Source organism: Chrysochloris asiatica, unplaced genomic scaffold (assembly GCF_000296735.1).
Source record: "Chrysochloris asiatica unplaced genomic scaffold, ChrAsi1.0 scaffold00143, whole genome shotgun sequence".
In the NCBI taxonomy this organism is placed as follows: Eukaryota; Metazoa; Chordata; class Mammalia; order Afrosoricida; family Chrysochloridae; genus Chrysochloris; species Chrysochloris asiatica.
Window position 1 is genome coordinate 5219371 of NW_006408661.1, and position 27878 is coordinate 5247248.

Sequence of the window (27878 nt, forward strand, 5' to 3'; positions counted from 1 at the left end):
GAAATGGAAGGACATTAAAAAAGCAGGAGGAGAATGAAAGAGGGGAGGGAAGAAGAAGGGAAAAGCAGGAAAGGGGGGAGGAGAGAAAAGAATGAGCAGGAGAGAAAAATGAGCAGGAGGGTAAAGAATGATAGGATAATAAAGCATGTAAGAAGAAGATTTTGAATTCATCACGATCTATCGACTATGTGTAATTCTTTTTCCGCCGATGCCTACATCTGCCTTTGGAGACGCTGGAATAAGTTTTCTGGGGCTGGCTCTCGGCATGGAAATGTTTCAAGAAAGTGAGGCGGCACAGGAGGCACTCACTCAGCTATGCCAAGAAATTCAGAAGACAACTATCTGGCCAACTGATTGGAAGAGATCCCTATTTGTGCCCATTGCAAAGAGAGATGACCCAATGGAATGCGGAAATAATTGGACAATATCTTTGATATCCCATGCAAGTAAAATTTTACTAAAGGTAATATAGAAATGGCTGCAAGCATACATTGACTGAGAACTTCCAGATGTTCAAGCCAGATTCAGAAGAGGCCGTGGAGTGAGGGATATCATTGCTGATGTCTGATTGATATTGGCTGAAAGCAGACAATACCAGAAAGATGTTTACCTGTGCTTTATTGACTACGCAAAGGCTTTCGAATATGTGGATCATGACAAGCTATGGATAACATTGCAAAGTATGAGTATTCTGGAACACTTAATTGTGCTCATGAAGAATCTGTACTTGGACCAAGAGGCAGTTGTTCGAACAGAACATAGGAACACTGAATGGTTAAAAATAAAAAAGGTGTGTAACATGGTTGTACTCTTTCACCATACTTATTCAACCTGTATGCTGAGCAAATAATCCAAGAAGCTCGATTATATGAAGAAAAACATGGCATCAGGATTGGAGGAAGACTCATTAACAACATGAGGTATGCAGATGATACAACCTTGCTTGCTGAAAGTGAAGAAGACTTAAAATATTTACTGATGAAGATCTAAGAGCACAGCCTTCGGTATGGATTGCATCTCAATGTATAGAAAACAAAAATCCTCACCACTAGACCAATAAAAAACATTCTTATCAATGGAGAAAAGATTGAAGTTGTCAAGGACTTCATTCTTCTTGGATCAACAATCAACACTCATGGAAGCAGCAGTCAAGAAATCAAATGATGTATTGCATTAGGCAAATTGCTGCACAAGACCTTTTTTTAAAGTATTGAAGAGCAAAGATGTCAGCTTGAAAACTAAGGTGCCCCTGACCCAAGCCATGGTATTTTCAATAACCTCATATGCATGTGAAAGCTGGACAGTGAATAAGGAAGACTGCAGAAGAATTGATGCTTTTGAGTTATGGTGTTGGAGGAGAATATTGAAACTGCCATGGTCTGCCAAAAGAACAAACAGATCTGTGTTGGAAGAAGTACAGCTAGAGTGCTCCTTGGAGTCCAGGATGCCCAACCTTGTCTTTCATACTTGGGACATATTATCAGGAGGGACCAGTCATTGAAGAAGGATATCATGTTTGGTAAGGTGGAGAGTCAGAGAAAAAGAGGAAGACCCCCAGTGAGATGGATTGGCAACGTGGCAGCATCAGTGGGCTCAAGTGTGGCAACAATAGTTAGGTTGGCCCAGAACCGGGCAGTGTTTCATTCTGCTGTGCATAAGGTCACTATGAGTTGGTACCGACTCAATGGCACCTAACAACAATAACAAGACAGGAAATACAAGTAAATACTGAGGCCTCAGTATTAAAGGCTGTTGTTTATTAAGTGATTATAACATAGACAGTATGCAGCAAAGCTTCTGGCTTTAGTTTTGCAGCAGCTTGCCTTTAGTTAAAAATAGATTCAGTGGTTGCCGATAACTTTCCCTGAGAGATTAATGTGGCACAATTTACATAGCAGAAGGCATCTCAATTAATGTATTTTCATTTATAAGACTCTTCAAACATGGATTTTGGTTTTTAATAAACAAATATAAAATTAGAGCCTTTCACTTTTTTTTTTATAAGAAATTCATAACTCTTGCCTCACCCTATCTTTAAAATCATTTGTGAAAGTGACAGACATTTGTGGGCTGTTCTGATTACATTGCTGAAACCAAATGTTCTCAGTCAAGGCCACATCAACTCACTAAGGAATTTGCTATCATCAGATCATCAAATGACAAATTGTTAGATGTGAAAGGAACAGAAACAGGATGAGATCCCAGAGTTCTGGGTTACTTGATGTTATTATTTCTCCTTACTACACCCATGTATCCTCCCTCTCTCCATTCTCTTCTGTGACTAAATACCCCATAAACCTGGGATAGCAGGAGTTTTGTAAACTGGGGCCTTTTTGCTAGCACTCTCTTATAGATGGTCTCCTTTTTTTATGAGTCCATTTTGCTCCATGTTGTCCTTGTTTTTCTTCCTTGATGGAAATTTCCAGAAGGCCGTAATAATTCAAGTAGTCCTGGTGTGGACTGTAGGTTAATTTGCAGAACTGCAATATTGGTTTGAACTGCAAAGTTGGTGGTTCAAGCTCATAAGCTGCTCCTCAGAAACCCCATACAGAGTTGCTATGAGTCAGAACCAACTCGACGGCACTTAACAACAATAATAATAAATCAAAAAAGCAATAGGACTTACTGTTTGGACCATTTCCTGTTATCCTTTCTATATGGGTACCATGTGTCCCCTACTATGATACTAAAGATTTTGTGTCAACTTGAGTGAACCAGGATTCTTATTGGTTTGGCAGTTGAGATGTAACTGTCCCTCATGATGTGATTTGATGTGATAGACTAATAAAAGGATTAAGGGTGGGATGTTGTTATTGTTAGGTGCTATCAGGTCTGTTCTGATTTATATCAACCTCATACACAACAGAACAAAATACGGCCTGGTCCTGCACCATCCTCACAATCATTGCTAAGTTTGAGCGCATTGTTGCTGCCACAGTACCAATCCAACTTGTTAGAAGTCTTCCTCTTTAAAATAAACAAACATAAACTCCACCACCTCGCTAATACTATTTACTGGAGATTCCAAAGGGTGTGTGTGGCATGCAAAACCTTTTATTTTACTAAAGTTAAAAAAGGAAAGAGACGTGAGCAGAGAAAGAGCGGCCTACTAACACCAAGATAGAAGAGCCTGGAGTGGTGTGCATCCCTTGGGCATGGGGTCCCTGCACTCTGAAGTTCCTAGATCCAAGGGAAGATTGATGCCAAGATGTATGGAGTTCTCCAAAGAATATTGGGTCTACAAATTCTAAAAGGAGACAAGAACCATTCCCCAGAGATGATAAAGAAAATGCCTTCCCCAAGAGCCAGCACTCTGAATTTGGACTTCTAGCCTCTAAATGGTGACAGAATCAATTTCTGGTTGTTAAAGCCATCCACTTTTGGTATTTCTGTTATGTTGTTGTTAAGTGCTGTTGAGTCAGTTCTGATTCATAGCAACCCATAAAGGGCTTCCAAGGAGCAGCTGATGAACTTGAACTACCAACCTTGCAGTTCAAACCAACTTTGAAGTCCAACACATTAGCCCACAGAGCCACACCAGGACTTTCTATTATAGTAACATTAAATAACTAAGATGGAATTTGGGGTGCTGTTTTAACAGATACCTAAATTGTGGACATCATTTTAGAATTGGGCAATGAGCAGAAGTTGGGAGAATACTAACTTGTAGTCAAACGAGAGCTTTGATTGTCTACAAAAGACTGTTGGTGGAATTATGGATGTTAAAGGTGATTCTGATGAGTGCTCAGAAGGGAGTGAGGAGAGCTGTAACACAGATGGTGAGCAGAATGGGCAGAGAAACTGCAGCAGCAGAACAGGAACTAACACAAGACAACACAGAAGCTGACACATGGAGCAAGAGAGCTGAGTCCCTTTATGCAGGAAGCTTCCTGGCAGAGTGGGGTGCCTCTGGGCACTTGTTGATGAAGTTAGGTTCTCTGACCCACAGAATAAGAAAGCTGAGTACCTTCTGGCCAAGACTTAATGATGGAGTAGGGTGCCTCTGGGCACTTATCAGTAGAGCTGGAGAGCTTTGTGACACTTGAGCAAAGCAAAGGCCAGGCTGGCCTCTCTAGAGATCAAGGAACCAGGAAGCAGAAGCTGAAGAGACAGGAGCATGGAAAGTAGAACTGCCTTAGTTTCAAAAACAGAGAACCATGAATGTATCAATCATATGAGGAGTGTGTGTGTGTGTTTAATCTAGGTTGCTGCAGATGGCAGTTTTTACAAAATAGTCAAGGTCCCCCACCCCATCTAGTCTCTATTCATGGAGAGATGATGTTGATAAAGTGCTTTACTTTTTTTTGAAAACCAAAGTAGTAAACATAAGTCATTACTATTACATTGCTCTCTCTGTCTCAAAATAGTAGAGCAACTCAAAAAATAAGATCCTATTTTTCCCTAATGCCTCATTCACATTAGAGATAGCATGGCTCTGTACTTTATACTGGGGAGTATGTTTCCCAGGCACTGAGAGGAAAAGGGCTCACCTTTTGCCTTTAGTTGGAGTTGGCAAAAGAAGAGAAGGGGCTAGTGGATTCCCCCACTACCTATGTAAACATCTGTATTCTCTGTAGACCCTAAATCCTGCTCCCCAGCCCAGATAAATGGTACATTAAAATCAGTAGGGAGCTTAGAAAGTTTGGCATCTAATTTTGTGGTTTTACCAAGGATGAAACAGAAGTTTTGATAGGTGGAGGCATTCACTCATGATTATATAGTTAGTTGTGACAGCACCAGGAGAGAAAAGTGGTCTCTTGACTTTAACCAGGTGGTTATATGCTTTTTATGTCCATTATCTGGCATGGCAGTCCTCACTGGAATGCTCTCCAATTTTTGTTCCAAAATAAAATCCCAAATACTCAAGGAATCGATGTTCGAAACAGTTTCAGATTCCTAGAAATACATTTTTTGTCCTTTCTGTTTTATGTGAAATTTGGAAAGCTGAATGGTTGAAGAAGCAGCTCTCCAGGTGATTGTAATGTGCAGCCAGAATTGATAACCACTCAGCAAAGTGATTATCACAATGTTGAATTTTAAAACACAGCCCACAGCTCCTTTTCTCACTCTTTCAGCCCTACACTTTTGGGGTCAGAAAGATGTGTTCCAAAGGCTTCAGCCCACATTTCATTCAAAGCTGGCTCCATACTGTGGAACTTCCAAAAGAATATGTTCTCAGAGGTGGACCAAGTGGGTGGGATCTAGAATGTATGCATGCATGCTTAGTTTTCCCCAGGCTATGTACTTGGCTGAGTTTCTCCACATGTGGCTGAAGTTCTGCCAATTTTCTTGGATGACAGCTTCTCAGGCTGCTGATGGGTGTGGAAAGTGTGGGCAGAACCCTTTTAGGAATGGGAAGACTTAGGAGATGCAAAAGTCCTTGAGGTCTTGGGTGACAGCCAGGGCAACATACAAGAAAGGGGAGGGCAAGATACAAAAGAGGGAGGGTGGAAGAAAAATAATGAAAATAGCTGAAGACATAGAGAGGTATGCATGGTTTAAGGGGGATAGATGTAAATAGTGATATGTACACAACCCTGAACAACAGTGTTCTGGATATGTTGTTGTTGTTGTTATGTGCCGTGGAGTCGGTTCGGACTCATAGCGACCATGTACAGGGTTTCTGAGGTCGTAAATCTTTACTGGAGCAGAAAGCCTCATCTTTCTTCCACGGAACAGCTGGTAGTTCCAAACTGCTGACCTTGAGGGATATAGATACATCAATTTGACATAAGCTGAATGGGTAAGGTAGGACGAATGAGACATACATATTTTTGTTTTTGTTGTTGTTGTTAAGTGACATTGAATTGGTTCTGACTCACAGCTACCCTGTATAGAGTTTCAGAGGAGCAGCTGGTGGGTTTGAACTGCTGATCTTGTGTAGGATCAGTCCAGTACTGATCCTACAGCATCACACCAGGAGTCCATACATATATAATATAATCCCACAAATATATAAAAGTTTGAAAGAGAAAAAAAAAGAAACATTCTTTGATGATTGTCAGAGGTGTGAGGGAAGGAAGAGTAGTTCACTGGTTATAGAATGTTAACATGGGTGATGGGGAGGGCAACACATAAGAAAGGGAAGGGAAGTATAAATGAAGGGGGAGTATACAAGAAGCATGATGAAGACAGGGGAAGTTACAGGGGGGTATTATTGTTTGTTGTTGGTGTTAAGTGCCATCGAGTCAGTTCTGATTCATATGGTTTCTGAGGAGTAGCAGGTGAGCTTGAACCACTGACCTTGCAGTTCAAACCGACCTTGCAGTCCAATGCATTATCTGCAGCACCACACCAGGACTCCTCAGGGGGTAGACAAGGGCCAAAGGAGGTATATATATATATATATATATAAAACCTTGGAACAACAATACTTCATGGATAAGATGCATGCATCTATAAGTATGGAAAGAAGAATACAATGGGTATATGTGTATAAATGTGTGTATGTAACTATATGTATATAACTGTGTATATGTATATATACATTTATATGCCCACAGATATACAAGAGTGTGAAAGAGGATATTGGTACATAAGTATTTACCTTTCCTGCAAACATCACTGTGGACATGGTGGAGCATACAGTGGACAAAACGATGACAACTAGATATTATCAAATGTCTTAAAGCAATGAGTAGCTGAGCCTGGGGGCCCAGAATCATAGTTTCAGGGAACAATAGTGTCAATTGGCACAACATAGTACACAAAGACAATGTTCTACATTCTACTTTGATGAGTTGTTGTTGTTATGTGCCATGGAGTTGGTTCTGACACATAGCAACCCTGTACAGGGTTTTGGAGGCTGTAAATCTTTACGGGAGCAGAAAGCCTCATCTTTCTCCCATGGAACAGCTGGTAGTTTCAAACTACTTTCCTTAAGGTTTGCATCCCGATTCATAACCACTACACTACCAGAGCATCTGGGATATTAAAAGCTCATAAACAGCTGTCTGAGGTGCAGCTATTGGTCTCTCCATCTGCAGAAGAAAGAAAAGCGATGAGAATTGAAGATGTCTGGAATCAACTTGTCCAAAGGACTAATGGAAAATATGAGCATCAGTCTCCATGAACTTGGGACCAGAAGAATTAGATGGCGCCAGCTACAACTACCACCTGCCCTAAACTGGATCGCATTAGAAGGTCCTCGATAGAGCAACATAATGTGTGGAACAAAACTCAAAATTATTGGAAAAAAAAAAAAAAGACCAGGCTTACTGGTCAGAAAGAAAATGGAGGAACCTGAAACTGGCCCTCAAACATCCTTCCAGTCTGGAAAGGAGCACATCCTCTTTCCACCAAACAGCAGATAGATATATAGGGGGAACACCAGTAAGATACACTCACTATGAATGCTGGAATGGTCAATCATTTGGGATTAAAAGGGTAACATGTACGTAAGGACGATGGTGAGAAAGGATGGGAAGGTGGATAGAAAGGAAATAGGAACCAGAGGGAGGAAGTGGATGACTGTTGTTCCACTGAAGGGATTGCAATCACTGAGATGAAACAAAGTGCATTATTTAATGTAAAACAGATGATCTTGTCTGTAAACCTTCACTAAAGTCACAATAAAAAAACAAAACAAAACAAAACAAAAAACAGTCATTGGGGTGACAAAACTTTCCTGGGTCTAGTTCAACTCCCAATTATGAACCTGCGATTGTGCTTGTGAAAATCTGGAACCTCTTTAAGGGGCTGGTGAATTCCCCCCCCTACTTGCCTAAGCTTTTGTATTGTGTGATCCAGCATGAAGGAAGAATCAGTGGAGCCACTAGGTGGGTGTAGAGTTTGCAGACCACACAAGAAGATACTATCACAGGGAGGGACACTATCTATAAAATTTGTGTGTAATATTTCAGCATTGTGTCTATCACCAAGGCCATATTTTCCAACTACTGAACCTTCCTCTTTATTTCCAACCTTTGCATTACAATTGCCAGTAATTATAAATATACATCTTGATTGTATGTTTGATCAATTTCATACTGAAGTAGTTGGTTGTTGTTGTTGTTAGGTGCCATCGAGTCGGTACTGACTCATAATGACCTTATGCACAGCAGAAAAAACACTGCCCAATCCTGGGCCAACCTCACTACTGTTGCCACGCTTGAGTCCATCAATGCTGTTACTTGGCCAATCTATCTCATTGGGGGTCTTCCTCTTTTTCTCTGACCCTCCACCTTACCAAACATGATATCCTTCTCCAGCGACTGGTCCCTCCTGACAATATGTCTGAAGTATGAGAGATGAAGTTTGGCCATCCTGGCCTCCAAGGAGCAATCTGGCTGCACTTCTTCCAACACAGATCTGTTGGTTCTTTTGGCAGCCCATGGCACTTTCAATATTCTCCTCCAAAACCATAACTCAAAAGCATCGGTTCTTCTATGATCTTGCTTATTAACTGTTCAGCTTTCACATGCATATGAGGTTATTGAAAATACCATGGCTTGGGTCAGGGGCACCTTAGTCCTCAAGCTGACATCTTTTTGTTCTTCAACACTTTAAAAAGGATTTGTATAGCAGATTTGCTTAATGCAGTACCTCATTTGATTTCTTGACTGCTGCTCTCGTGAGTGTTGATAGTTGATCCAAGAAGAATGAAGTCCTTGACAACTTCAATCTTTTCTCCATTGATAAGAATGTTGTTTATTGGTCCAGTGGTGATGATTTTTGTTTTCTTTACATTGAGATGCAATCTATACTGATCTTCATCAGTAAATGTTTTAAGTCCTCTTGACTTTCAGAAAGCAAGGTTGCATCGTCTGCATATAGCAGGTTGTTAATGAGTCTTCCTCCAATCCTGATGCCACATTTTTCTTCAGAGAACCCAGCTTCTCAGATGATTTGCTCAGCATATAAGTTGAATAAGTATGGTGAAAGAATACAACCTTGTCGCACACCTTTCTTAACTTTAAAACATTCAGTGTTCCCATGTTCTGTTCGAACAACGGCTGCTTGGTCCAGGTACTTCATCATGAGTACAATTGAGTGTTTCGAAATACTCATACTTCACAATGTTGTCCATAGTTGTTATGATCCACACAACTGAAAGCCTTCGCATAGTCAATAAAGCACAGGTACACATCTTTCTGATAATCTCTGCTTTCAGCCAAGATGCAACGGACATCAGCAATGATATCCCCCATTACATGGCCTCTTCTGAATCCGGCTTGAACCTCTGGAAGTTCTCTGTCAATGTATGCTTGCAGCCATTTCTGTATTACCTTTAGTAAAATTTTATTCACATGGGAAATCAAAGAGATTGTCCGATGATTTCCGCATTCCATTGGGTCACCTCTTTTTGGAAATGACACAAATACGGATCTCTTCCAATCAGTTAGCCAGATAATTGTTTTCCAAATCTCTTGGCAGAGATGAGTGAGTACCTTCTGTGCCACCTCACTTTCTTGAAAAATTTCAATTTTTATTCCATCAATTCCTGGTGCCTTGTTCTTTGCCAATTCCTTCAACGCACCATGGACTTCCTCCTTCAGTATCATTGGTTCTTGATCATATGCTACCTCTTGAAATGGTTGAACATTAACCATTTCCTTTTGGTACAGTGACTCTGTACATTCCTTCCACCTTCTCTTGATGCTTTCTGCATCATTCAGTAATTTGCCCAGAGAATCTTTCAGTAACCAAAGTTGAGGCTTGAATTTTTTCTTCAGTGTCCCAGCTTGAGAAATGCTGAGTGTGTTCGAGGTTTTTGGTTTTCTGGTTCCAGATCTTTGCACATTTTGTTGTAATATTTGGCTTTATCTTCTCAAGCTGACCTTTGAAATTTTCTGTTCAGCTCTTGGATATCCTCATTTCTTCCATTTGCTTTAGCATTTCTACGCTGGAGAGCAAGTTTCAGTGTCTCTTCTGGCATCCATTTTGACCTTTTCTTTCTTTCTTGTCTTCCTAATGACTTTTTGCTTTCTTCCTGTATGATGTTCTTGATGTCATCCGCAACTCTTCTGGTCTGCAGTCTTTAGTGTTTAATGTATCAAATCTGTTCTTCAGATGATCTCTAAATTCAGGCAGGATATATTCAGGGTCATATTTTGGCTCTTATGGACTTGCTTTTATTTTCTTCAGCTTCAGTTTGAATTTGCATATGAGTAATTGATGGTCTGTTCCACAGTCTGCCTCTGGCCTTGTTTTGACTGATGATAGTTTTTCCATTGTCTCTTTCCACAGATATAGTCAATTTGATTTCTATGTATTCCGTCTGGTGAGGACCGTGTGTATAGTTATCTCTTATATTGTCTAAAGAAGATATTTGAAATGAACAAATCATTGATTTTGCAGAATTCTATCATGTGTTCTCCAGCATCATTTCTATCACCAAGGCCATATTTTCCAACTACTGATCCTTCCTCTTTGCTCCCACTTGTCTGTCAGTGTGTTGTACTGTGGTGGCTTGTGAGTTGCTGTGATTCTGAAAGCTATACCACCAGTATTTTAAATACCAACAGGGTCACCCATGGTGGACAGCTTTCAGATGAGCTTCCAGACAAAGACAGACTAGGAAGAAGGAATGATGAACTACTTCTGAATATTTAGTCACTGGAAACCTTATGAATAGCAGAGAAACACTGTCAGATATAGTGCTGGAAAATGAGCGCCTCAGGTTACAAGCAACTCAAAATGCTACTGGAGAAGAGCTGCCTCCTCAAAGTAGAGTTGACTGTGATGATACGAAAAGCCCGTGGGAGAAAAGCCAGCGGGACCTTTATTTGCTGATGGGGCACAACGCAAAATGAAGAGAAATAGCTGTAAACATCCATTGAAAATCGGAACATGGAATGTACTAAGTATGAATTTGGGAAAGTTGGAAGTTGTCAAAAATGAAATGGAGTGCATAAACATCAATATCTTAGGCATTAGTGCGCTGAAATTGGCCATTTTGAATCTGACAACCACATGATTTACTATGCCAAAAATGACAAATTGAAGAGTAATGGTGGTGCATTCATTGTCAAAAAGAACATATCCAGATCAGTCATGAGGTACAACGCTGTCATTTATAAGATAACATCTATGCACCTACAAGGAAGCCCAGTGAATACCACTATTATTCAAATTTATCCACCAACCACTAAAGCCAATGAGGATGAAATAGAAGAATTCTGCCAACTTCTTCAATCTGAAATTGATCAGTCATGAAATCAAGATGTATTGATCATAACTGGTGAAGTTGTTGATAGAATTCTTCAGTTTCATAATGACTGACTTTAATGGATGGTGTGTATATTTGAATAATAGTTGTATTAACTTGGCTTCCTTGTAGGCATATAGATATTATCCTATCACAGACAGCATTGTACTTCAAGGCAGATCTTGAAATGTTCTTTTTGATGATGAATGTGATACCATTCCTCTTAAATTTGTCATTCCCAGCATAATAAACCACATGATAGTCAGATTCAAAATGGCCTCTACCATTCCATTTCAGCTCACTAATGCCTAGGATATTGATGTTTATGCATTCCATTTCATCATTGACAATTTCCAATTTTCCTAGATTCATACTTAATACATTCTACCCTCTGACTATTATTGGTACTTACAGAAGTTTCTCTTCATTTTGAGTTGTGTGCCAACACATTACTCCATTCACATCATCATGGTCAACTCTACTTAGAGGAGGCAGCTCTTCCCCAATTGTATTTTGAGTGCCTTTCAACCTGAGAGACTCATCTTCTGGCACTATATCTGTCAATGTTCTGTTGCTCTTCATCATGCTTCAATATTCAATAATCTGGTGCTATCTAACAGTTGTTGCTGTTTTTAGGTGCCATCGAGTCAGTACCAACACATAGTGACCTTATGCACAGCAGAACGAAACACTGCCCAATCCTGGGCCAACCTCACTACTGTTGCCATGCTTGAGTCCATTGATGCTGCCACTTGGCCAATCCATCTCATTACTTCGCTGCTATTCATACAGTTTTTGTTGTTGTTGTTAAGTGCCGTTGAGTCAGTTACGACTCATAGCAACCCTGTATAGAGTTTCTGAGGAGCAGCTGGTGAGCTTGAACCACTGATCTTGAGGTTCAAACTAACTTTGCAGACCAGTGCATTAACCCGCATATTTAGAAGTAGTCATCTCTCCTTCTTCCTAGTCTGTCTTTAGCTGGAAGTTCAGCTAAAACTTGTCCACTATGGGTGACCCTTTTGTTATTTAAAATACTGGTTTCATAGCTTCCAGAATCATAGCAACATTCAAGCTACCCCAGTACAACAAACAGACATAGAAGTAGTGGTAAAGAGCATAGAATATTTTATAATAATTTACTCCCATTTATGAACTCCCTCTGAGATGATGTGGAGAAAAACTGTAGACAATTCACTTGGAGCAATTGTTAGCACTTGGAAAGCAAGCGGAGCTATAAAAAACTGTCTGATTACATCATATGTACCACAAGAATTTCTTTAAAAAACAAAAACATAACCAAACCAAGCAAATTCCTCAGACTGCAAAAAGCCAACCAGAGAAATAAGCTAATCATTACTATTTCTCTCCACTGTTACATATGAAATCCAGACATTTTCTTGACTAATCTAGAGATTAGTAAAGCTAGTTTCTCCCTCAGTTCACACTGTGTCCTATATCCATAGCTGTCACAAGACAACTATCTGGCCAACTGATTGCAAGAGATCTGTATTTGTTTTGTTAAACATATGTGCCAACCTTGTGGTTTGCAACTCCATGCTTATCCTACAAAGCTACCACATTCCGGGTTCCTCTAGAGAACCCAAACTAAGACAGTAAGATTTGATATTTTGAGAGTTAAAGCATGAGCTTGGAGAACAGGAGAACAGAGGACACAATATTAATAGTTAGGATAACAGTTGGAGATCAGTTTTAAATTATGACATGACTTAGAAAGCGATTATGCGAATTGTTTTTGTGGATTTAAAATCATTGGTGTTGAGGAGGTCAAGGAACACAGAAGCTAAAATATTGTATTGGTCAGTCACATGGACAGTGAGGTACCTCAGAATAGTGGTCAACTAGAGATAAAGAGGAAGACTGAGCCAGAGGCCAAAGGCCTCATGGAAGAGTGACCAGAGGTTAAAATACAGCAATAACAAAGTTTTGGGTGAGGAGAATGAAACATTTTAATATTTCATGAAAGTAATTTCAATTCTAATAATGAAGTCATCATTTACATGGATTAACACCAAGTGCCACTCATTTTGTATAAAATTCTGAATTTATCTCAGAGTGAGGACAGATGAAAATGTGGAGTTATTGGTGTACCAGGAGAGAAGAAAGCTGACCGCTGTCACAGGATTTGACTTTGATGCTTCAGAAAGATCAAACATAATCCAAAAGCCCAATAGGACAGTGTAACAAGGTTTCGTTTTTTGTTTTCCAACAGGGGCTAAAAATACAAAGGTAAAGTGCGGGTGAGCATAGAAAGCCTTGTAATGATGAATGTTGGGCACTACTCAGACAGTTAAAGACTGCTACTCTAAAACTGAACAAACAAATGCCTTCATTGAAAACCACTCACAAAGCTATAGGCCTCACTCTAAAAGACATTTCCAAGCAAAAGAGATAGATGCCTGAACAAACAAATAACTTAAAAAATAAGACATGGTGCCAAATGCTAGAAGAAAGTTTATTTCCCTACAAGAAAAAACTCGGAGGGATTAAAGAAATGAATTATAGAGGAAAGCATACTCCAGCAAGGTGTAAATCGATGTTAAAATTCTAAAAAATTTGTTCTGTTTCTACAGAGCATATTGTCCCTCTGGGAAAATGGGATTTTGCCTCTAATTTAACACACGGCATCTGACTTGGTTTTTATACATCAGCACCTTACAAAGAACTATTCACCCATCCACAAGAGCTCCACAATTAATGAAGAGGGAAATTCTCTCAGGCGAGGCTATTACTTAGTACTTGTTAGTTTTCTGCAACAAAATGTGATGAAAGAAGAATTTCTTAAAATGAAGATCATGCAGACACTGCTGTCAATCAAAGCTTTCTACAAATAGCCTCAAGCAGCAAAAGTTCAATAGTAAAAAGTGCCTTAGGCATTAAAGATTTTAAAAAAGAAAAATATTCACATGACAAACTAAAATTTATCCATTCATGTATTCACTTATTTAAGAAGTGCTTAGGGTAGACACCAGGGATATAATGCTGAGCATTATTTAAAAGAAAAACAGTGTTTTTAGCAAGAGTAACTTGAAAATGTGAAGTCATATATATTCCTAAAGTTGTTGTTAAGTGCCATTGAGTAGGTTCCAACTCATAGTAACCCTGTTTAGGGTTTCCAAGGAGCAGCTAGTGAGTTTGAACTGCTGATCTTGCAGTTCAAACCAACCTTGAGGTTGAATGCTTATCCTATGGCGCCACACCAGGACTCCTAATATTCCTGATAGAAGACAGATATGTTTCTTGGTTGTTTTTTTTAGTTATTTGGGAATAAAGTTCTTTAGAACTTTTAGAAATTTGAAGAACTTACAGAGAATTGTAATAACAGTCATATCTGAATTTATATTTATAAATCTGATTTGATATATCTCCATAGGTTGATGTCATGCTATACATTTTTAGAAATAAAATTAGCAAAGCAGCAACCCAAAGTAAGTATTATTATTGGTTGCTAGTTGAAAAGTGACCAATGACTTATTCACTGCAAATACCTTTTTTAAACAGCAATGATATAAGACCATAGGTGCGATCCTGAACACCATCCAGAATCTACTGAGGTGGGAAATTTCCACTTGAAAGGACAAGCAGACCAGCCTGGAATGGATAGAAGAACAGAAGATACTTCTTGAAAGAAAGACCAACAGGAAAAATACAAAACAATAATGGCAGTCCAACTGATTACTATAAGAACAAGCAAGTTGCTTGCCCAGGAGAGACCAAGGCAAGTGGTCAGGTCCCCTCAAGGCAAACCCCTTCCAAGACTGAAACTCAATAGGAATACACGAGGAGACACATGCTCTGATTGGTGACCACGTTCATCACCAATAAGGGGAAATGAGGGAAAAACAGCAATGAAGCTGCGAGGTAAGGCCTACAATGTTCAATAGCCTCCTGTGAACCCAGGTGAAGACCTGGTTAGCCAGCAGTGTGGCAAGACCTGGGGACTCTTGGGCCTCGAGTCAGTGACATAGCCACAGAGGACTAGAGTCGAGAGTGAAGCATCCAGCTGATAAGAGAGGGTATATGCATAAGAACACCCACACTTGCAGATAATACCCACTTGACCTGGCTTCAGTGACTGAAGGACCAAAGCTCAACTAGAAAAAGAAAGAAGAGGAAAAAAAGAGTAATCTGCTACAATTTGATGAGCTTGACCTACACCTATGGATGCAGTAGTTCAAAAGAGGGAAAAAATCTTTTCAGAGAGGATCATTCCTACCCCCTCCATACACAGAGCAGACAGGATGGGCAATTTGGACATTGGTTACCTAAAATGCCTGGGGGGGGGGAGGGGAGGGAGGGTGGAGGGACTACAAAGGCAAGAAACAACTGGCTTACTAACTTTCAAGAGGGAGCCTAGATCCAGAGGGCATAGAGGAAGGTAGAATCTCCACTGAGTTGTATCCAATCTGTCTGGGTGGGGCTGATGAAAGGAAATGAGGATAGGTCTCTTGTGATACAATAGTGAATAATAGTTATCAGGACTGACTGTAAGGGTTGGAAATGTAAAGGTAGACATTTTGTAGCAAAAGGAGGGGAGTGATTAACCTTGCAGTCTAGTAGAGGAGGGGATTGTAACCATGGCAATGAATAGATTTGATAAACTTCAAACTTTTAATATGTTAAAATTAAAACATATCTCCCTTCATAACCTGACCAAGTCCACTGCTGGGACCCTCACCTACTTACTATATTACTTCTGCCTTTATTTGGGTCTTGTATATTATATTTAAAACAGTCTGGTAGCGTAGTGGTTACGAATCGGGCTGCAAACCTTAAGGTCAGCGGTTCGAAACTACCAGCCGCTCCGCAGGAGAAAGATGAGGCTTTCTACTCCTGTAAAGATTTACACCCTCGGAAACCCTGTACAGGGTCGCTATGGGTCGGAACCAACTCGACGGCACTTAACAACAACATATTATATTTACTAACCTCTTGTGGTTCAAACCAACCTTGTAGTTGAGCATTTTTCATATAGCACCACACCAGGAGTCCTATAGAATCCTTTAATATTAGACTTATGAATAACCATATAACCATCAAATACTTCATTTTGCTTTAATCCACAATAAACACTCATAGAAACAGCAGTCAAGAAATCAAATGACATATTGCATAAGGCAAATCTGCTGCACAAGATCTTTAATTGTTCGAGGGCAAAGATGTCAGTTTGAGGACTAAGGGGCACCTGATCCCCCAGCCATAGTTTCAATAGCTTCATATGCATGTGAAAGTTGGAAAATGAATAAAGAAGACCATAGAAAAATTGATGCATTTGAGTTATGGTGTTGGAGAAGAATATTAAAAGTACCATGGACTACCAGAAGAACAAGCAAATCTGTGTTGGAAGAAGTACAGAGTGCTCCATAGAAGACAGGATGGTGAGAATTTGTCACTCATACTTCAGACATACTATTAGAAGTGATCAATCAGTCCCTGAAAAAGAACATCATGCTTGGTAAAATGGAGATATGGTGAAAAAGAAGAAAATTCCTAATGAGATTGAATGGTACAGTTGTGGCAGCAGTGAGTTTAAGCTTAACAATGACAATGTTTTGCTCTGTTGTGCATAAATTCACATAAGGTTGGAATTGATTTGATGACACCTAACAATAACAACATCAACTACATGTAGTCATCCAATATATTTCATCAGTGCTGAAGGATTTTGAACAATCTCTGAGAACCATTCAAAAATCATTAGACTCTTTGGCCAATATGAACCATTGTATAGCCCTTGACTGGAATCTTGGTGTGGCGATGTGAGTTAATGCAACACACGGCTTAGTTTGAACTGCAAGGGTGGTGGTTCAAGCTTACCAGCTGCTCCTTGGAAACCCTATACAGGGTCACTATGGGTCAGAATCGACTCGACGGCACTTCACAACAACAACATAGCCCTTGACTATCTATTGGCCAGAGAGAGGTGGAAGTCTGGGAAGTGGCTAATACAACCTGCTGCACTTAAATGTAACATGAGAAGTTGAACACAAAGTACAGCACATCCTAGGAAATAGTAATTGGCTACAAGAACAAAGGTATGTCCTCACCTAAGATTTATGGTTAAAATTAAAACATATCCCCCCTTCATAACCTGACCAAGTCCACTGCTGGGACCTTCACCTACTTACTATATTACTTCTGCCTTTGTTTGGGTCCTGTATACTACATTTACTAACCTCTTTTGTTACCAAAAGACTTAAAGCTTTTCATAAACAAATGATACTAACTCAAGGGTATGTTCCTATTCCCCTTAATACAATAGGTCAGGTTGGACATGCCTTCCAACAGACAACAGCCTGTGTAAACGTTCCCTGTTTTCTCTCCTTGGCATCCTGAGTATCAACAGTTAATGTCTACAACGTGCATCTATGGCAACTCTAACTTAAAGGCGGGAGGGACTGGAGACCCTGCCATTTCAGTGGGAAATAGCTAAGTCAACATCCATATTCCTGAAGCATCAGGGTTTCCTTTCTCTCAGGGGAGAATGTTCGGTAATTAGAACAAGGAATAGCGGCTAACCACAGATCATTCACAAAGAATGCAGGAAATGACCTGACTTACCAGGAAAGTCAAGTAAAAGGAAAGACAGAAAAGGGGACTTTCACCCTAATCAGGCATGCACAGAGAAGAATAGGACTGGTCTGTTGTGACCATGGAACTAATCATAACACTCCTATAATAAATCAGTATTATTGCTGATTCATAAGGAGCTCTGGTAGCACAGTGGTTATGAGTTGGGCTGCCAACCTCAAGGTTAGCAGTTTGAAACTACCAGCAGTTCCGCGGGAGACAGATGAGGTGTTCTGCTCCCGTAAAGATTTACAGCCTCAGAAACCCTGTGCAGAGTCACTATGAGTCGGAACCGACCCCACAGTTCTTAACAACAACAACATGGCTGATTCATGAATACGATTACAGCAGACTGACGTAATGGGAAGGAAGTACATCAAGCCTAGGAAGAAATGATCAATTATGAGTTCTAAATTACAATAGGAAAACATAGGGATCAGGAGACCTGGAGCCTATGCTGGAGAATTAACAGCATAAAAAATGAAACAAGGATCTCACTGGATGCACACTTCACTTCCAAGAGTAGCCTTGTCTCATTTCTGCAAGAACATGTATGCTTTATTAAACCTCTTTACTTGCTTAAACATCTATCTCTCTGGCTCCTTTAATGGGCATATTGTGCCTGCTGTTATTAAGTGCCATTGAGTTGGTTCTGCTTCCTAGTAACCCTGTATAGGGTTTCCAAGGAGTGGCTGGTGAATTTGAACCACTGACCTTGTGGTTTAAACCTTGAAGTCCAATGCTTTATCCCACAGTGCCACACTACAACTTACCATTCTTTGGATGGAGAGTAGGACCCAACCAGGACCAGGACATGGCATCTCATTCATCTGTTCTGTGACAGTATCACATGCTGCCTTGATTTCTATAGTTTTTAAAATAAGTTTTGATAGTGGTAAGTGTGGGTCTTCCAACTTTGTATCTCTTTGTTAAGATTACTTTTATGATTTGGTTTTTGTGAGCATGTATGAAATTTGTTTTGTCCTGTGTGAAATTTCACAAAGCAAATTAGGTTTCTATTCAACAATTTATATGCATTTTGTTTTATAGCATTAGTTGTAACTTTTTTGGCTATTTGGGGCTCCTTGCATTTCCATATGAATGTTAAGAATGCAGCCAAGGATTTTGATAGGGTTTGCATTGAGTCTATACCTAACTTTATTTATAACTTTAAAAATAACTAGACATAGGATTGCAGGGCCTCCAGGTCCCACAAATGTAAGGATTTACATTATTTTGGTGGATCACAATGACCCTAAGAGGAAGATATTATTAAGGAACTTTTTCAAGATCACACAACTAGAAATGAGCTGAAATGGTGTTCAAACTCTGGTGTATTTTCTTATCATAACTAAAGTCTTCTTATATAACATACTATATCTAATAACAAAATTTTACCATTTTCAGAGCTGTACATTTGTATCATATTTTCTTCTGTAGTCTTGTAACTCATAAAAACTACACAAACTGGAAAAGATAAAATCAAATAATCCCCGGGTTTGTTTTCATAGCATCCTAAGTATGGCCTATTGTCATAGCTCTCCTCACACTGTTCTACTTGCCTGGTCTTCACTAGACTGTGAGGGACTTGAGGACAGTGAATGTGTCTGTGTAGGTCTCATATCTCCAGAGCCAAAGCAATGCCTGACTCTGGGAGTGGTTCTGTGATGAATGAGTGAATAAATGACATTGTTACACCTTTGACCCTTAGCATTCAGAGGCTGACACTGTAAATTCTTTTTCATGGGAATAGGGTTCATTCCAAACCTAGACTCCTCAGAGTTTGCTTCCAGGTTGACCCACTCGCTTGGACCAAGAGAGGAAAACCTGACCCCCTACTGATCCATCTTTTTCCCTTCCTGCAAGTATAGATTTGGTATAAAGACTCTTGTGTCCACTGAAAGTATGAAAATGATATATGTTAGGCCTGGGGTGGCCATCTGGTATCTCCCATATGCTGGAAGAGCCAGAAACCATAGGTACAGGAAGAGAGAGTATGAAACATTTGCACAGAGGGAAGCAGAAACTCAAGGCCATGTGAATGAATGTGGACAGAGTAGCGTTGGTTCCTAATTGGCCAATTCCCAGTTCTAATCACTACTGCAGAAGCCTGGCCTTGGGGACCATAAGCTACACTTGTATCCTTCCAATAAACTCCTTGGGGTTTTTTTTTTGTTGTTTTTTCTTAAGTTCATTTTAGTATGCATGTGTTACTTGCCTGATGCTATTCCTGGAGCAAATAAGTACTTTGTGCCAGCTATCTTAGTAAGCATATTGGAATCAAACAAACCTCAGCAATTCTGTGATAAAGACTCTATTGTTTAAAATTTGAACTTTAAGCAGCTGCAGATCTAGTTTACTGATTAGCAACAAGGGTTGTAATAGAGAGATGTGACATCCCAGTGTGGAACAGGAACAGCCCAAGAATCATAAAAAAAGAAAAAAAGATTCAGAGAGATAAGCACCACTTGGACAACACATTGCAGAAGAAGAATTTAGACTAGAGCAGAAAAGAGACTACTCTCTTAGCCAGTCTTGGCCAAGAAGATTTAAGCAATTCTTGATTGAGAAAGGAAATGGAAATTACTGTCAGAAACACTGTATGATATTTGTTCATTTGTTTGTTATACATAATTATAGCTAAATTGTTTCTTATCACATAGTGTGACTTCAGCCGTTTAGCACCAATCCTCTTACTGTTCTGATGAAATCTGCAGTTAAAAACCTTTCTTTATATCCTTCCCCAGAGTATTATGGGATGCAGACATAGTCTTAGCTCTGTCCTGCTTAATATGGGCATGTTTCTGGTGGCAAAGTGGGCAATATGAGACAAGCAGCATCATTTACCAAAAACTTTTTAATAAGGTTAATTTCTAGCTGGGAGTGTGAAACACTCTAGAAACCACCTGAAGGGTAGCAGTGGCTTCCACCTGCACCCCTTTCCTTGTACCTCCCAACTTCCTGAGAAAACAGATAGTGAAGGTATGTCTTAGAGGATCTGGAAGTAGATTAGCTACAATTTAGAGCAAAACCAAATTATGGTTACACTGCACATCTTTATCTTGGGGCTGGAGAGAGGGTTTTTGACTCAGGAAAGTAGCCTGATGGAGAACCTAGAAACATCAGATATAGTTACATAGAAGCTTCTTCCAATTTCCCTATCAGTCTGGGGCTAGGAATGAGGAAGGGATAAGGGGTGGGTGGGTGGATTTGTTTCTCTTCCTCTTACCTCAGCATCAAAGTCTTTGTCTTTGAGAAAGACTTGGAGTAAGGGTGGGAGACAGGTGAAAGCGGTGGGAATAGCAGAAGCTAAGGCAGAATCAGGAGTCTTGATGGCACAATGGTTAAGCACTTGGCTGGTAATGGAAAGGTTGGCAATTTGAACCCACCAGCAACTCCACAGAAACAACCTGTGATCTCACCCCATAAAGATTCCAAAAACCTAAATCCACTGCTATAGAATCAATTATAACTCATGTTGATGTTGCTGTTGTTAGGTGCCATCGAGTCAGTACCGACTCATAGTGACCTTATGCACAGCAAAACGAAACACTGCCCGATCCTGGGCCAACCTCACTATTGTTGCCACTCTTGAGCCCACTGACACTGTCACTTTGCCAATCCATCTCGTTGGGGGTCTTCCTCTTTTTCTCTGACCTTCTGCCCTACCAAACATGACATCCTTCTCCAGTGACTGGTCCCTCCTGAAAACATGTCCGAAGTATGAAAGACGAAGTTTAGCCATCCTGGCCTCCAAGGAGCACTCTGGCTGCACTTCTTTCAACATAGATCTGTTGGTTCTTTTGGCAGCCCATGGTACTTTCAATATTCTCCTCCAACGTGATAACTCAAAGGCATCAATTCTTCTACAGTCTTCCTTATTCACTGTCCAGCTTTCACATGCATATGAGGTTATTGAAAATACCATGGCTTGGGTAGTCCTCAAGCTGACATCTTTGCTCTTCAACACTTTAAAAAAGTTCCTTGCAGTAGATTTGCCTAATGCAATACTGTGTTTGATTCCTTGACTGCTGCTTCCGTGAGTATTGATAGCTGATCCAAGAATGAAGTCCTTGACAACTTCAATCTTTTCTCCGTTAATAAGAATGTTGTTTATTGGTCCAGTGGTGAGGATTTTTTTCTTTATATTGAGATGCAACCCATACCAAAGGCTGTGTTCTTTGATCTTCGTCAGCAAACGTTTTAAGTTCTCTTCACTTTCAGCAAGCAAGGTTGTATCATCTGCATATTGCAGGTTGTTAATGAGTCTTCCTTGAATCCTCATGCCACATTTTTCTTCATAGAACCCAGCTTCTCAGATTATTTGCTCAGCATACAGGTTGAATAAGTATGGTGAAAGAATACAACCTTGTTGCACACCTTTCTTAATTTTAAAACATTCAGTGTTCCCATGTTCTGTTCGAACAACTGCCTCTTGCTTGGTCCAGGTACAGATTCTTCATGAGCACAATTAAATGTTCTGTAATACTCATACTTTGCAATGTTGTCCATAACTTGTCATGATCCACACAATCAAAAGCTTTGTGTAGTCAATAAAGCACAGGTAACATCTTTCTGATATTCTCTGCTTTCAGCCAAGATCCATCGGACATCAGCAATGATATCCCTCATTCCATGGCCTCTTCTGAATCAGGCTTGAACCTCTGGAAGTTCTCTGTCAATGTATGATTGTAGCTATTTCTGGATTACCTTTAGCAAAACTTTACTTGCATGAGATATCAAAGAGATTGTCAAATGATTTCCACATTCCACTGGGTCACCTATCTTTGGAATGGGCACAAATATGGATCTCTTCTGTAAGTTTGTCTTACTGTGGTGGCTTATGAGTTGCTGCGATTCTGAAAGCTATGCCACCAGTATTTTAATTACCAGCAGTTTCACAGTGTGACTACAATTCCTCAAAAATCGCTTCCTGCTTTAATTTCTGCCCCTTGAGCTAATCTACCTGCTGCAGTATTGATTCTTAGATTTAGTCCATGGAAACAGTATTAATTTTTAATAAATGTGTGGGATTATGGAATATATCAAACTATAGAAGTATCATACAGGGAAAACACACCATTATCTAGAACAGAGTTATATAAGAGCCACATGTTTTTATCTTTTATTCCTGTGTATTAACAAAGTTCCTCTGAAATTACTATCTAGTCATTAACCTTTTCTTTATCATTGTCAACCTTGACATGATCATTCCTATTTTGTTTGTAAAGTGAATTTTCTAACTATATAAATACATATATGCTAAGAGCTAAAACTCAATGGAACCACCTTATTTTTCTTACCACTTTCCTGTCACTATTAGTGGAAAGCATTTGAGCTTTCTTTCTCTCGCAGGCATCCACCTTAATAGATTCCTGCTTTTACAGGTTTTACTCTATCTATAGTTGTATATAGATATTGTTGTTGTTGTTGTTAAGTGCCATCGAGTTAATTCCAACTCATAGCAACCCTGTATAGGGTTTCCAAGGAGCAGTTGGTGAGTTTGAACCTCCAACATTTATGGTCAAGTGTGTATCCTACGGCACCACAGATACACATATATGTTGTTTTTGTTAAGTGCCATGGAGTCAGTTCTGACTCATAGTGGTTCTATATAGGGTTTCTGAAGAGCAGCTGGTGGTTTTGAACCACCAACCTTGTGGTTAACAGTCCAGTGCTTACCTTCCAATGCCACACCATATACATATATCCACCACTCATCTGTCAGGTGGCTTGTGTGTTACTGTGATGCTAGAAACCATGCCACCAATATTTAAAATAGCAGCGGGGTTAATTATGGTGAGCAGGTTTTAGCTGAGTTTCCAGATTAAGACAGACTATGAAGAAGGAGAGGTAGACCACTTCTGAATGGTTAGCCACTGAAAACTTTGTGAATAGCAGCAGAACATTGCCTGAAGATGAGACCCTCAAGTTAGAAGGCACTCAAAACACAAGTGAGGAAGAGCTGCCTCCTCAAAGTAGAGTTTACCGTAATGATGTGAATAGAGTAAAGCTTTGGGGATCTTCATTTGCTAATGGTGCAAATTCAAAATGAGAAGAAACAGCTGCAAACATCAATTAATAATTAGAATGTAGAATATACAAATTATTTGTTTTTAAGTGCCTTCGAGTCAGCTCTGACTCATAGCAACCCAGTTCTGACTCATAGCAACCCAGTAGAGCAGCTGGTGAGTTTGAACTAAACTTGAGGTTCAAACCAACTTTGTGGTCCAGTGCATTATCCAGCAGCACTACACCATTACTCCATACAAAGTATTGTTGTTGTTGTTAAGTGCTGTTGAGTCTATTCCAACTCATAATGACCCTGTATAGGATTTCCAAGGCATGACTGGTAGGTTTGGACTATTGACATTGTGGTTAGCAGTCCAATGCTAATCCTACAGTGTCACACCAGGATTCCAAAAAGTATAAAGCTAGGAAAATTGAAAGTCCTAAAACTGAAATGGGATGAACAAAGATCAGTATCTGAGGCATTACTGAACTGAAATGAATGATATTGTTCATTCTGAATCAGACAATCATGATTTACTATGCCGGGAATGATAAACTGAAAAGGAATGGTATCACATTCACCATCAAAAAGGGCATTTCAAGATCTCTCTTGAAGTACCATGCTATCTATGACAGGATAATATCCATACACTTACAAGAAAGACCAGTTAATACCACTATTATTCAAATTTACACACCAACCACTAAAGCCAGTGAGGATGAAATTGAAGAATTCTGCCAATTTCTTCAATCTGAAGAAGTTGATCAAACTGGTGTTCAAGATGCACTGATAATTACAGGTGATTGGAATGTGAAAATTGGAAATAAAGAGAAAGGATCAGTAGTTGGTCTTGGTGATAAAAAAAAATAATAATGTTGGAGATCACATGATAGAATTTTGCAAGATCAATGATTTATTCATGGCAAATAATTTTTTCAACAATTTAAAAGGCAAACTACAAATATGTACTTTACCAGATGGAAGACATAGGAATCAAACTCACTGTATCTGTGGAAAGAAATGGTGGAGAAGCTCATTATCAGCCAACACCTGTGAAACAGACTATCAGTTGTTCACATGCAAGTTCAGGCAGAAGCTGAAGAAAATTAAAACAACTCCATGAGAGTCTAGGTATAACCTTGAATGCATCCCACTGAATTTAGAGACCAACTCAAGAACAGATTTGATGCAAAAAACAGATTTGATAACCAAAAAACCAGAGGAGTTGTGGGATGACCTAAAGTACATCATCCCAGAAAAAAGCAAAAGGTCATTTTAAAAGGACATTCAAAAGACAAGAAAGAAAGAAACTACCAAAATGGATGTCAGAAGATCCTCTCAAACTTGCTTTTGAGCACAGAGAAGCTAAAGTGAATAATGAAATGTGTATAAAGACTTGAAGTTAGAAAACCCAAAGGGAAGATTATACTCAGCATTTCTCAAGCGAAAAGAACTGAAGAAAAAAATTCAAGCCTCGGGTTGCAATAAGGAAACATTCTATGGACAAAATATTTAATGATACAGCAAGCATCAAAAGAAGATGAAAGGAATGCACAGAATCACTGTACCAAAAAGAATTAGTCAATGCTCAACAATTTCAAGACATAATATATATCAAGAACCAAAAGATGAAAGTAGGAAGAAGGCCACGGTGTAATGAAGGCATTGATAAAGAACAAGTCTCTGAAAGTTTATGAAATATAAATTAAAATCTTTCAACAAACTGATGCAGCACTGGAGGCATGCACTCATCTATACTAAGAAATTTGGAAAACAGCTACCTCGACAAATGATTGAAAGAGATCGTATTTGTGTCCATTACAAAGGGAGGTGACCCAACGTAATGTGGAAAACAAACGATACACACACACATGAGGGGGCTTTAAAAGATTCATGGAAGATGTTAGTAAAAGATGATGATGTTTTTCCACAAATTTTTTGAAGCCCTCTCATATCTGTTTTTGGTATAGATGGTAAGTGCCTTCAAGTTAGTTCTGACTCAAAATGACACTCTGTACAACGGTATGAAATGTTGTCTTGTCCTGCACCATTCTCCTAATTGTTGCTATGTTTGTGCCTCCATTGTTTCAGCTGCTGGGTAAATTCATCTCATTGAAGTTCTTCCTTTTTTTTACTGGTCCCTCCTAATAAAATGTCCAAAGTAAGCTAGATGAAGCCTCATCATCCTCACTTCTAAAAAGTATTCTGATGGTGCTTCCTCCAAGATGTTGTTGTCAGGTGCCATCGAGTCGGAACTGACTCATAGCGACCCCATGCACAACAGAATGAAACAATGTCTGATCCTGGGCCAACCTCACTACCACTGCCACACTTGAGTCCATCAATGATGCCACCTTGCCAATCCATCTCATTAGGGGTCTTCCTCTTTTTCTCCGACCCTCTATCTTACCAAGCATGATATCCTTCCCCAGCGACTGTTCCCTCCTGATAATATGTCCAAAGTATGAGAGATGAAGTTTAGCCATCTTGGCCTCCAAGGAGCACTCTGGCTACACTTCTTCCAAAACAGATGTATTGGTTCTTTTGGCAGCCCATGGCACTTTTAGTATTCTCCTCAAACACCACAATTCAAAGGCATTAATTATTCTACGGTCTTCCTTATTCATTGTGCAGTTTTCACATCCATATGAGGTTGTTGAAAATACCATGGCTTGGGTCAGGCGCACCTCAGTCCTCAAGCTGACATGCTCCAAGATAGAGTTGCTTATTTTTCTGGCAGTCCTTGGTATAGTCAATATTCTTCACCAGCAGCATAATTCAAAGGCATCAATTCTTAGGTCACCCTTATTCACTGTCCTGTTTTCATATGTATATGAGGTGGTTTGCATCAGGCTTACCTTAGGCCTCAAAGTGACATCTTTGCTTTTTAACATTTTAAAGAGGTCTTTTGCAGCAGAGCTGCCCAGTCCAGTGCATCATTTTGTTTCTCACTGCTGCTTTCATGAATGTTTATTGTGAATCCAAGTAAAATGAAATCCTTGACAACTTCAATCTTTCCTCCATTTATCATGATGTTATTAATTGGTACAGTTGTGAAGATCTTTGTTTTCTTTATGTTTAGATACAATACATACATACAGCATTCAGTTCTCATCAGTAAGTGCTTCAAGTCCTCTTCATTTCTGCAACAGAGTTGTATCATCTGCTTATCACAGGTTGTTAATGAGTCTTCCTCCAATCCTGATGCTGAATCCTTTTTCATATAGTCCAGATTCTTAGATCATTTGTTCAGCATACAGATTAAGTAATATGGTGAAAGGATATAACCCTGATTTTAAACCACAAAGTACCTCCTTATTTTGTTTGAACAAGTGCCTCTTGGTCTATGCACAGGTTCTGTCTGAGTACAATGAAGTGTTCTGAAATTCCCATTCTTCACAATGTTACCAATGATTTTGTGAAGTCAAATGTCTATTTGTAGCCAATAAAACACAGGAAATATATTTGTTATTCTCTACCTTCAGACAAAATCCTCTAACATCAACAATATCCTTCATTCCACATACTTTTCTGAATCTTGCTTGAATTTCTGGAGTGCTAGTGTGGTGCTGCAAGATAATGCACTGGACTGGAAGGTTTGTTTGAGCCAGCAGCTCCTCTGAAACCCTATGCAGGTTTGCTAAGAGTCAAACCTACTCAATGACACTGAACAACAACTTGAGTTTCTGGCAGTTTCTTGTCAATGTAGTTCTGCAACAATTTTTAAATTATCTTCTGTAAAACTTTACTTGTATGTAATATTAATGATATTGTTCAACAGTTTCTACATTCTGTTAGATCACTTTTGTTTGGAATGGGCATATATGGATCTCTTTAAGTCAGTTGACCAGTGTTTCAAATTTCTTGGCATAGATGAGTGAGCACTTCCAGCATTGTATCAATTTGCTGAGACATTTCATTTGGTATTCTATCAGTTCCTGACGCCTTGTTTTTTGATAATGTCTTCAGTACAGTGTGGATTTATTCCTTCAGTAACAAATGAAATGGTCAAACATTAACCAGTTCTATTTGGTACAGTGATTCTGCATACTACTTTTATCTTCTTTTGATACTTCTTGCATCATTCAATATTTTGCCCATAAAATCCTGCAATGCTGCAAGTTTAGG

General features: G+C 39.4%; 1 pseudogene; it reads left to right on the forward strand.

Annotated features, from left to right (window-relative positions):
- The first annotated feature begins 208 nt into the window (after positions 1–208).
- The window catches only part of LOC102829628, a 34453-nt pseudogene continuing 6783 nt past the window's right edge, over positions 209–27878 (forward strand).